This window comes from Carcharhinus amblyrhynchos, chromosome 20, assembly GCF_965287045.1.
Source record: "Carcharhinus amblyrhynchos chromosome 20, sCarAmb.v2.hapA, whole genome shotgun sequence".
Taxonomy (NCBI): Eukaryota; Metazoa; Chordata; class Chondrichthyes; order Carcharhiniformes; family Carcharhinidae; genus Carcharhinus; species Carcharhinus amblyrhynchos.
The window spans coordinates 51,907,088-51,920,360 of record NC_137343.1 but is presented as its reverse complement, the minus strand read 5'-3'; positions in this window follow the sequence as shown (position 1 = coordinate 51,920,360).

The window sequence follows — 13,273 nt, the reverse complement described above, 5'->3', positions numbered from 1 at the left end:
TAGGCTTTGCCAAATTGACCCTGGTGTCAGGGGGATTAGCAGGGTAAATGTGTGGCATTACCAGAAGAGGGCCTGAGTAGGATTGTGGTTGGTACAGATTTGATGGACCAAATGGCCTCCTTCTGTACTGTAGGGATTCTATGATTCTACGAACAGATGACTTGGTAATAGCCTAAAATTTAGAGTCAGCCCTTTCAGGAGAGAAATTAGGAAAAGCTTCTTAATGAAAAGGGTGGTTCGTAGAAGTTTGAAACCCTTTTTCATTCTTTCATGGATGTGGGCATTGCTGGCAAGGTCAGCACTTATTGCCCATCACTAATTGTCCCTGAGGAGGTGCAAGTGAGCTGCCTTCTTGAACAGCTGCAATCCTGGGGTGTAGGTACATGCACATTGCTCTTAGGGAGGCAGTTCCAGGATTTTGACCGAATTATAGTGACGAATTGTGATAAATTTCCAAGTCAGGATGGCATGTAGCTTAAAGGGAAACTGAATGATGTTCATTTGTACCTGTTGCTCTCGTCCTTCCAAATAATCAAAATCACAACTTTTGAGGGTGCTGTTAAAGGAGCTTCTTTGGGTTGCTACAAAGCATCTTGTGGATGGTACATTCTGCTGCCATTGTCTGTTGGTGATGGATGGAGTACCAAACAAGCAGGCTGCTTTGTCCCGGACAATATTGAGTTTCTTGAATGCTCGTGGAGTCACACATCCAGGCAAATGGAGAGTATTTCAACACACTCCTCTATTGTGCCTTGTGAACAGGATAGAATTCTATTTCAGTATGAGAAGTCACAAATATCCTGAATATTGTACATTAATTCATTAGTGAACATCCCTGATTCTGAATCTAAGCTGGAGGGAGGTCACTGCTGAAGTAGACAAAGACAATTGAATCTCGAACGCAACCCTGAAGAACTTGCGCTGCAATGTACTGGAATTGTGATGGTTAACCTCCAACAATCATCTTGATGTTGGTCAGTGAGCGCAGGAATGATGGATGAACAGGGCACTTAGGAAGAAAACAAAGTAATTAAAAAAAGAAATCATTTTTAACCAATTTATTAAAGTACTTTGAAGGAATAACTTGCATCATGGATAAAGAGAGCCCATAGACTTAATCTACTTGGATTTCTAGAAGGCATTTGAAACAGTGCTATATCAAAGTTTGTGGAAAACATAAACTCTTGGCATCGTACACATTGAAGATTGGCTGGCAGACATCAGCCAATCTGCATAAATGGGTCATTTTCTGATTGGCAGGATATAAGGAGTGGTGTCCCACATGAATCTGTGTTGGGACCTCAACATTTTAGAATTCAAATCAATGATTTAGATCAGCGGTCTCCAAACTCCGATCTGGATGTGGCCCGCTGGGCCACAGTTTGGAGACCCCTGATAGTTTGGAGACCCCTGATTTGGATAAAGAGAGTGAAGGCATGGTAGTTAACTTGTGGGTGACACAAAGATAGATAGGAACATGTGTTGCGAAGAGAACATAAGGATTCTGTGGTGTAGTGGTTATTACTTTCACTTCTCTAAGGATTAGAATAATTGGGTGGTTTTTCTTTGACCGGTGGGTCAAAAGGCCTTTTTCTGTGCAGTTGACCTCTATGACTCTATTAGGAGGTTACAGACACATAAGTCACCCAGTCAAAGTGGGCACTTGTAAGAAATTTATCCCAATGAGAGTCAGCACATTCAGTAACTGAATCCAAGTGAAAATCAGCTGCTTCAAAAACAGTCCCGCAGTGAGAGTCAGCACCTTCAAGCACCATACCCCAGTGAAAGTCAACACCTTCAGGAACTGTATCCCAGTGAGAGTCAGCACCTTCAGGAAAGGTATCCCAGCGGGAGTCAGCGCCATCAGGAAATGTACCAAAAGTGAGTCAGCACTTTCAGGACTGTACTGCAGTGAGAGTAGGTAAGTTCAAAAATAAACCCCCAGTGAGAGTCAATCACTTCAGAAACTGCACACCAGTGAAAGGCAGCAGCTTCAACAACTGTGCCCCAGTGAGAATCAGCACCTTCAGTAATTGTACAGCAGTGAGGGTAGAATATAAGAACGAGGAGCAGGAATAAGCCATCTGGCCCCTCGAGCTTACTCCACCGTTCAATAACATCATGGCCACTGTTTTCGTGGACTCAACTCCACTTACCCATCTGCTCACTATAACCTTTAATTCCTTTACCGTACAAAAATTTATTATCTTTGCCTTAAAAACATTCAACGAAGTAGCCTCAACTGTTTAACTGGGCAGGGAATTCCACAGATTCACAATCCTTTGGGTGAAGAAGTTCCTCCTCAACTCAGACCTAAATCCCCTTATTTTAAGGCTATGACCCCTAGTTCAAGTTTCACTCGCCAATGGAAACAACCTTCCTGCTTCCATCTTATCTATTCCTCTCATAATTTTGTGTGTTTCTATAAGACCCCCCCTCATTCTTCAGAATTCCAATGAATGTAGTCCCAGTCCACTTAGTCTCTCCTCTTAATCCAACCCGCTCAACTCCAGAATCAACTGAGTGAATCTCCTCTTCACCCCCTCCAGTGCCAATATATCCTTTAGAATCATAGAAACCCTACAGTGCAGAAAGAGGCCCTTCGGCCCATCAAGTCTGCACCGAACACAATCCCACCCAGGCCCTACCCCCATATCCCTACATATTATACCCACTAATCCCTCTAAACTACACATCCCTGGACACTAAAGGGGCAATTTCTTAACATGGCCAATCAACCTAACCCGCACATCTTTGGACTGTGGGAGGAAACCGGAGCATCCGGAGGAAACCCACGCAGACACGAGGAGAATGTGCAAACTCCACACAGACAGTGACCCCAGCTGGGAATCGAACCCAAGACCCTGGAGCTGTGAAGCAGTTAACCAATGTGCTACCGTGCCGCCTTTACTTTGTCAAGTAAGGAGGCCAAAACTGTATACAATACTCCAGATGTGGCCTCACAGCACTTTATACAGCTGCAACATAACCTCCCTGTTTTTAAATCCATCCTTCTCGCAATGAAGGACAAAATTCCATTTTCCTTCTTAATCACCTACTGTAACTGCAAACCAACATTTGTGATTCCCGCACAAGGATATCCAAGTCCCTCTGCACAGCAGCATGCTGCAATTTTTTGCCATTTAAATAATAGTCCATTTTGTTGTTATTCCTACCAAAATAGATGACCTCACATTTACCAAGATTGTATTCCATCTGCCAGACTCTTGCCCACTCACTTGAACTATCTATATCCCTTTGCAGACTTTCTGTGTCCTCTGTACACTTTACTCTAGCACTCATTTGAGTGTTAGCTGCAAACTTTAACACACTACACTTGATCCCTAACTCCAAATCGTCTATTAAATTGTAAACAATTGTGGTCCCAACACTGATCCCTGAGGCACACCACAAGTCACTGATCACCAACCACAAAAACACCATTTATCCCCTCTTTTTGCTTTCTCTTATGTTAACCAATCCTCTGTCCATGCTAATATAATATCCGTAACCCCTTTTGCCTTTATCTAATGCAGCAGTCTTTTGTGTGGCACCTTGTCGAATACCTTCTGGAAATCCAGATACACCACATCCACCCTGTTGTGCACTACGCTCGTAATAGCCTCAAAGGCTTCCAGTAAATTAGTTAAACATGACCTGCCTTTCATGAACCCATGCTGCATCTTCTCAATTGGACAATTTCTATCCAGATGTCTCATTATTTCTTCCATAATGATAAATTCAAGCATTTGCCCCACAACAGAAGTGAAGTGACCCGATCTATTGTTACCCACATTTTGTCTACCTCCTTTCTTAAATAGTGGCATCACATATTCTGTTTTCTAATCTGCTGGAATCTCCTTAGAGTCCAACGAATTTTGGTAAGTTACCACGAGTACATTTGCTAATTCACCCACCATTTCTTTTAGTACTCGTGGATGCATTCCATCAGGACAAGGAGACTTGTCTTCCTTTAGTTCCATTAGCTTGCCCAACATTAATTTTTTAGTGATAATGATAATTTCTAGGTCCCCACTTGCCATAGCCTTCTTGTCATCAATTTTTGGCATTTGTTTTTGTCTTCCACTTTGAAGACTGAAACAAAACAATGTCTCAGCCATTCCCTTATTTTTCGTTATTAAATCCCCCTTCTCATCTTCTAAAGGACCAATGTTTACCTTAGCCACTCTTTCGTTTTATATATTTGTAGAAACTTTTGCGGTGTTATTATGTTCTAAGCTAGTTTACTCTCATAACCTACCTGACTTTTCTTTATAGCTTTTTCTGTGGCTTTCTGTTGACCTTTAAAGATTTTCTAATCCTCTATTTCCCACTAATCTTTGCCACTTTGTATGCATTTCCTTTCAATTTGATACCTTCCCCTTTTCTACAGTCCTTCCTTATCACTTACATATATACTTTGGCTGAGGACTGTGAAAAATGGCTTTGACAGTCCTCCACTGTTCCTTGATTGTCTCACCATAAAGTTTTTGCTCCCAGTTTACCTTAGCCAACTCAACCCTCATTCCATTGTAGTCTCCTTTGTTTAAGCACAAGACACCGGTATTGGATTTTACCTTCTCAAGCTCCAGTTGTATTTTAAATTCAACCATACTGTGATCACTCTTTCCAAGAAGATCCCGAACTGTGAGATCATTAATTATTCCTGTCTCATTACACCAGACCAGATCTTGGATAGCTTGCTTCCCGGAGGTTCCATTATGCACTGTTTGAGGAAACTATTGCAAATACATTCTGTGAACTCTTCTCCTCAAGGCTGTCTTGACTGACGTGGTTTGACCAATCAACACGTAGATGAAAATCCCCCATGATAATTGTCGTACCATTTTTACTTACGCATCAGTTTTTTTGACTTATTGCTCTCCCCACCAGGATGTTACTTGGTGGCCTATAGACTACACCTATCAGTGAGTTTTTCTCCTTACTATTTCTAATTTCCAGCCAAATGGATTCAATCTTTTTCTCCGTAGAACCTTCATCATCTCTCACTACCACCCTAATGTCATCCTTAAATATCAGAGCTACACCACCTCCCTTACTTTCCTGTCTGTCCTCCCGAACAGTCTGATACACCTGGATATTTATCTCCCAGTGGTGATCACGCTGCAAACATGTCTCTGTAATGGCCGCTAAATCATATTCATTTATGATGATTTGTGCCGTGAACTTATTTACCTTGCTTCGAATGCTACAAGCATTTAGGTAAAATGCTCTTATGCTAGTTTTTATACCTTATTTCTAAATCCTAATGCCTCCATTAATAACATCTCCTGAGTTATCCTTTTTAACTTTTTTCATACTTTTCCATGTAGTTGAACTGTACTCCCCACATGCCAACTTGCTGCTTTGCTTCCCATTAACTATTATACTTCCCAAAGTTTTATCTACCCTTCCCCCTCCAAACTTGTCTATTTATCCTTTCCGCCAGAACACTGGTCCCAGGTTGTTTCAGGTGAAGACTGTCCCAATGGACAGATGCCTCTTGTTCCAATATTGATGCCAATACCCCCTGAAATGAAACCCCCGCTTCCTGCGCCATTCCTTTAGCCATGTGTTTATTTCCCTAATTTTCTCATCCCTATGCCAATTCATACGTGGCTCGGATAATAATCCAGTTATAACCCTTGAGGACCGGTTCTTTAATTTAGCTCCTAGTGCCTGATAATCTCCAAACAGGTCCTCTTTCCTAGTCTTGTCTATGTTGTTTCTCCCAATATGGACCATAACAACTGTATCCTTCCCCTTCCACTCCAATAGTCTTTCAAGCCGGTCAGAGATGTCCCTCATCCTGGCACCAGGCAGGCAACATGTGGAGTTGAGAAGCAGTCCACCAGTGATAGTCAATCACTTCAGAAATGGGACACCAATGAGAGTCAGCACCTTCAGGAACTGTATTTTAATTAAGCTTCTCTACAGTTATTTTAAGAGGACCTGGCCTTTTGTGTTCGTTGCTGTACTCTCTGTACCAGTATTTTTCATGGTTTCTGTAGCAGGATAATTGCAGTAAAAAACTGTATCTTAAAGTTGGGCCTAATGCAATATCCTGGAATTTTACAAGTTCTATGACCCTTTTGAATTGTTGGGGGAAGACTGATTGACAGGTTATGGTCAGGTGGTTCCTTCACAGAGGAATCCAAGGATTTATTTTCAATTCGTTAGAAGCTATTAGACTCCAGACTGAAAAGAGCATTTTGTTTCTCTCTCTGCTATTGGCAATTTAAGCTCTTTGTGGCTGGCTAGCTAGTAACTAGAGGCAAGGGGTGCCTCTGTCTCTTGAAGTGTGCTGAAAATATCAGCGTCGGAAGCCTCAATGTTTTCAACTCACTATCCAAAGGAATAAACCACAGAGGGGGTAGGAAAGCTGCACGACCCAGCATCACATGAGCGTACTTATTTTCTGTGCTGAAACTGGGGTGTAAGTTCATAGAATCTACAGTGCAGATGGAGACCACTTGGCCCTTTGAGCCTGTACCGACGACAATCCCACCCAGGTCCCATCCCCATGATCCCACATATTTATCCTCCAAATCGCCCTGATATTAAGGGGCAATTTATCATGGCCAATCAACCTACCCACACATCTGAGGACTGTGGCAGGAAACCAAAGCATCCGAAGGAAACCTATGCAGACAAGGGCAGAATGTGCAAACTCCACACAGTCACGTGAGGCTGGAATTGAACCCTGGTGCTGTGAAGCAGCAGTGCTAACCTCTATGCCACCATTTGTAAGAATGTTGGTTTTGGAATAGCATTCTTAGCTGTTAAGGTATATATATCATGGTTTTCTTTTCTTGTTTATAATTGCTAAAAGTTATTGCTAATTGTCTTATCATATATTAACTGTGTTCTTAACTAAATTTTATTTGATAAAACTCACTAGCAGGTCAATTGAATCATACTCGCAATGAAACTCCCTATGCTTACCCATGCCAAATTTCAAAGGATAAAACTTATCATTTAGGCTGACATCATAAACTCTTTAAGTTCCTGACCTGTGTTATAACCTGTCCTGTATGGACTCTATAACCTGTCCTGTCTGGAGACAATATGAAGAGTGGTGTCATAGTTTACAGAGAGACTTGGACAAGTTGCAGAGCTGGGCCGAGAGGTGGCGGATGGAGTTTAATGCGGAAAAGTGTGAGGTAATTCACTTTGGCAGGAATAACAGATGTGTAGAGTATAGGGATAACAGTAGGACTCTGAATAGTGTTGATGAACAGAGGGATCTAGGTGTGTGTGTACATAGATCCCTGAAAGTTGGGAATCAAGTAGGTAACGTTGTTAGGAAGGCATACGGTGTCTTGGCGTTTATTGGTAGGGGGATTGAATTTAGGAGCCGCAACGTCATGTTGCAACTGTACAAAACTCTGGTGCGTCCGCACTTGGAGTATTGTGTGCAGTTCTGGTCCCCACATTATAGGAAAGATGTGGAGGCATTGGAGAGGGTGCAGAGGAGGTTTACCAGGATGTTGCCTGGTATGGAGGGAAGGTCCTATGAGGAGAGACTGAGGGATTTGAGGTTGTTTTCGTTAGAAAGAAGGCGGCTAAGAGGGGACCTTATTGAAACATACAAGATGATTAGAGGTTTAGAAAGGGTGGACAGTGATAGCCTTTTTCCTCGGATGGAGAAAGCTAGCACGAGGGGGCATAGCTTTAAATTAAGGGGTGGTAGTTATAGGACGGATGTCAGAGGTAGGTTCTTTACCCAGAGGGTGGTGAGGGATTGGAATGCCCTGCCTGCTGCAGTTGTAGATGCGCCTAGTTTGGGGGCGTTTAAGAGATCCGTGGATAGGTTTATGGATGGAAAGGGATTGGTTTAGGTTAGAGGGTCATTGCTTTTTTAATTGGTCGGTGCAATATTGTGGGCCGAAGGGCCTGTTCTGCGCTGTAATGTTCTATGTTCTATGTAATACACATCTCTAACTTGTGCTGAATGCTCTCTCCACTTACTTTGTTTGTACCTTTAAGACTTGATTAGCTGTAAAGACTCGCATTTCAATCATTATTCTGTAGATTGAGTTTGTGTCTTTATATGCTCTGTGTGAAAAGAACTCTCACTCACCTGCCGAAGGAGCAGTGCTCTGAAAGCTAGTAGCGTTTGCTACCAAATAAACCTGTTGGAATTTAACCTGATGTTGTAAGACTTCTTACTGTGTTATAACACCAGTGAGAATAAGCTCCTTCGAGAACTGTTCCCCATGAGAGTCAGCACCTTTAGGAACTGTATCCCAGTGAGAGTCAGCACCTTCAGGAACTGTATCCCAGTGAGAGTCAGCACCTTCAGGAACTGTATCCCAGTGAGAGTCAGCACCTTCAGGAAGTATATCCCAGTGAGAGTCAGCACCTTCAGGAACTGTATCCCAGTGAGAGTCAGCACCTTCAGGAAGTATATCCCAGTGAGAGTAAGCACCTTCAGGAACTGTATCCCAGTGAGAGTGAGCACCTTCAGGAACTATATCCCAGTGAGAGTCAGCACCTTCAGGAACTATATCCCAGTGAGAGTCAGTATCTTTAGTTACTGACCCAAGTATGACCCAGGTACCCAAGTGAGGGACAATTCTTTCAGAAACTGTGGGAAAGAGGTGCTTTCTGCTTTTCCCTTGCTTTATAACTTTTATATCTTATCTGTGGTCTGGCCCTGCTGCCGTAGTGGGGGCCACAAGGGAAAGGGCTGATTGGTAAGTAGTGATGTTGGGTAAGTATTTAATCGTTCTATCACTTACAGTTTCAGAGGTAGTTTTTTTGTAGTTTATAGTTTGTAAGGGTTATTTTCGGATAGGTGATAGCTGTTCCAAATTTGAAAAAAATAACAAGCTAATTAGTACATTAATTAACTATGTAGAGATGGCTGGACAGGTGATGTGCTGTAGCTGTATGATGTGGGAGCTGACAGATCCCATTGTGAGCTGCAACAAGTGTTGGTTGCATGAGGAACTTTGGCTCAGAACTGATGAGTGGAGTCCGAGTTTCAGACGCTGCAGCACATCCAGGATGAGGAGGGTTACCTCAACACTTTGCTTCAGGAGGTGGTCACACCCGATAGATTAAGTACGTCTAATTCAGTCAGTGATCAGGGACAGGAGGGTGTGACTGCAAGTGAGGCAAGTAGAGGGATCCTGAATTCAGGAACGGAGGAGCCTTAGCTCTTGAGCTTGTCCGACAGCACGAGGTACTTGCTCCTTGTGTGGAGGATGAGCTCAGGAGATCATTCAAGAGGGGGAAGGAAAAAGGACAAGTGGTAGTTGTAGGGGATTCTATAAGTAGGGGGATTGATAGCATCCTTTGGAAGGAGGATCAAGAGATCCTCATGGTATGTTGCCTGCAAGGTGCCAGAGTGAGGGATATCTCTGACCAGCTTGAAAGGATATTGGAGTGGGTAGGGAAGAATCCAGCTGTTGTGGTCCACTTTAAGACTAGGAGAGAGGACCTTTTTAGACATTATCAGGAACTAGAAACTAAATTAAAAAACAGATCCTCAAGGTTTATAATCTCTGGATTACTACCTGAGCCATGTGTGAATTGACATAGGGATGAGAAAATTGGGGAAGTAAACACATGGCTAAAGGCGTGGTATGGAAAAGAGGGGTTCCATTTCATGGGGCATTGGCATCAGTATTGGAACAGGAGGGATCTGTAGTGTTGGGACGGTCTTCACCTGCACTGATCTGGGACCGGTGTCCTAGTGGAAAGAATAAATCGAATGGTTGCAAGGCTAGCAATTGGGAGGATGGCAGTTGGGGGGAGGAGGAGGAGGATGGAAGGGTAAAACTACAAGAAGTAAAATGGTTAGTATGTGAGAAGATAGAAGTTAACAGGATGAACAGACAGGGCTAGTCTAACACCTTCAAAGTTTAGTAAAGAAGGTCAAAATATGTGAAAAGTGTAGTACACAAGAAAATCCTGCAAGGGAAAGACAAACAAGTAGGGCATATTTTAAAAAACCTGTACCTAAATGCACATAGTATTTAGATAAGGTCAGTGAGTTAATGGCACAAATAGAGATAAATGGGTATGATTTAGTGGTAATTACTGAACCATGGTTACAGGAGGACTAGGACTGGGAGTTGAATTCCAAGGATATTCCAGAAGGATAGATAGGATGGAACAGGGGGTGGGGTCGCATTATTGGTTAAAGATGACATCAAGGCTGTATTAAGAAATGACAATGGTACTAAGTTGAATTGATCTGAGTAGAAATGAAGAACAAAGCAAAAAAACATCTTGGTAGGCGTAATTTACAGGCCCCTGTGTAATACTTCCAAAATGGGGCACAGTATAAAGAAATAATGAGGGTTTGTGAGAATAGTACAACAGTAATTATGGGTGATTTTAAAATGCATAGAACATAGAACATAGAACACTACAGCACAAACAGGCCCTTCGGCCCACGAGTTGCGCCGATCACATCAACACCTATCTATAACCCCCAATCCCATAAAACCCCATATACTCATCCAGAAGTCTTTTAAAAGACCCCAGCGAGTTCGCCTCCACCACCACTGACGGCAGCCGATTCCACTCACTCACCACCCTCTGAGTGAAAAACTTACCCCTAACATCACTTCTGTACTTTCCTCCCCACACCTTAAATCTGTGTCCTCTCGTAGCGACCATTTCAACCCGGGGAAATAGCCTCTGAGAATCCACCCTATCCATTCCTCTCAACATTTTATAAACCTCTATCAGGTCGCCTCTCAACCTTCGTCTCTCCAGGGAAAAGAGACCCAGCTCCCTCAACCTAAGCATATTGACTGGATCAATCAAATTGGCCAAGATTGCCTCGAGGGAGATTTCATAGAGCATATGAGGGATTGTTTCTTACAGCAATATGTTTTGATACAAATCAGGGAGCAAGCCATTTTAGGTTTAGTAATATGTAATGAAGAAGGGTTGATAAATGGTCTTGTTGTTAAAAATCCTTTTGGAAAGCGTGATCACAACATGCCAGAATTTCAGATTCAGATTGAGCGAAAGAAGTCAGAATGCCATATTATAGTTTTAGCATGGGGCAGAGGTAATTGTACAGGCCTGAGTAAAGGGTTGGCCCAGATGAACTGGGCACAAATAATTGGGGAAGGGCAGTCGAGGAACTATGGCGGATGTTCAGGGAAATATTGAATACTTCTCAATTAATGATATTCCCGAGAGGAAAAGGAATTATAAAAGGAAGAGCAAAGAACAAAGTACAAAGAAAATTACGGACAGGAACAAGCCCTTCGGACCTTCAAGCCTGCACTAACCATACTGCCTGTTTGACCTAAAAACCTTTACATTTCCGGGGACCATATCCCTCTACTCCCAACCTACTCATGTATTTGTCCAGATGTCCCTTAAAAGTCACTATCGTATCTACTTCCACTATCTCCCCCAGCAATGAGTTCCAGGCATCCACCACCCTCTGTGTAAAATATTTGCCTCGTACATCTCTTTTAAAACTTGCCCTTCACACCTTAAATCTATGCCTCCTAGTAATTGACTCTTCCACCCTGGGAAAAAGCTTCTGGCTATCCACTTTGTCCATGCGTCTCAATCTTGTAGACTTCTATCAGAAAAACATTCCATGGCTAGACAAGGAAGTCAAAGAGGACATAAAGGCAAAAAGTAGGGCACACCAAATAGCAAAAGCTAATGGTAAGCTGGAAGATTGTGAGAACTTTCAGGTTCAGCAAAAGGCTGAAAATAGAATCAAAAGAGCTAAATGATCTATGAAAGGAAACCAGCAGAAAACAAACACAGATACCAAAAGCTTCTATACCTATATAAGGGGGAAGGGAATAGGTAAAGTAAATGTTGGCCCTTTAGAGGACAATACTGGTGAGGTCATAATGGGGAACACGGAGGCACTAAACCAATATTTTGCCTTTGTCTTTATGGTAGAGAATAATGCTGATTTTCCAAAAACTGTTGTTAACACAGAGAAATTTGGTGCAATAACTGTCACCAGGGAGAAGGTATTAAATAAACTAATGGGATGAAAGGCAAATAAAGGAGAGTAATGGTCTCCACCTTGGGATATTAAAAGAGGTGGCAGCAGAGATAGTGAATGCATTGGTTGTGATATCTCAGAATTTCTTGGGTTCTGGTAAGGTCATGGTGGATTGGAAACACACTAATGTGTTACACCTTATTCAAAAAGGGAGAGGGGCAAAAATAGGAAACCAAAAGCCTGTTAGCTTGACTTCTGTAGTTGGGAAAGTTGCTGGAATCAATCATTAAGGAGGAGATGACTGAGCATTTGGAAAGGCAAAGCTCAATCCACCATTGTCAGCACAGTTTTATGAAGGATAAATCATAGTGACAAACTTACTTAAATTTTTTGAGGACATAACCAGCAAGGTGGATAGTGGGGAACCTGTGGACGTAGTATATCTGGACTTTCAGAAGGAATTTGACAAGGTGTGCAGTAAAAACTGATTCAGAAGGTGGAATCGCAAGGGACTAGGGGTAGAGTACTGGATTGGATTGAGGATTTACTGACTGACAGAAAGTAGAGGATTGGGATAAATGGGTCCTTCTCTGGATGGCAAAATGTAATTAGCAGGGTGCCGCAGGGGTCAGTCCTTGAACCTCAACTATTTACAATCCATATAAATAATTTGCAAGCAGGGACAGAGTGTAACATAGCAAAATCTGCAGATGATACTAACATAGATAAGAAAGCAAGCAATGAAGGGGATATAAAGATTTTATAGATGAATATTGATATGCTAGGAGAATGGGCCAAAATTTGGCAGATGGAGTTTAATGTGGATAAGTGTGAGTTGTCCATTTTGGCAGAAAAAGTAGAAAAGCAAATTATTGTCTAAATGGAAAGTAGATTCAAAATGCATCTGTACAAAGGGATCTGGGTATCTATGCAGTATGTCAGTATGCAGATATAGCATGTAATAAAAAAGACAAATGGGATGTTGGTATTTATTGCAAAAGGACTGGAGTATAAAAGTAAAGAAGTGTTATCACAATTGTATAGGGTATTGGTGAGACTACATCTGGAGTATTGTATCCAGTTTTGGTCTCCTTATTCAAGAAAGAATGTAGTGGCATTGGAGGCAGTTCAGAGGAACTTCACCAGATTGATTCTGGGATGAAAGGGTTGACATATGAGGAGAGATCAAACAGTTTGAACTTATTCTCGCTGGAGCTTAGAAGGATGAGAGGGGATCTGATCGAAGTACATAAAATTTTAAAAGGCTTGATAAAGTAAATGTAGACCAAACGTTTCCTGTTATGGGGCAATCTAGGTCACAGATAT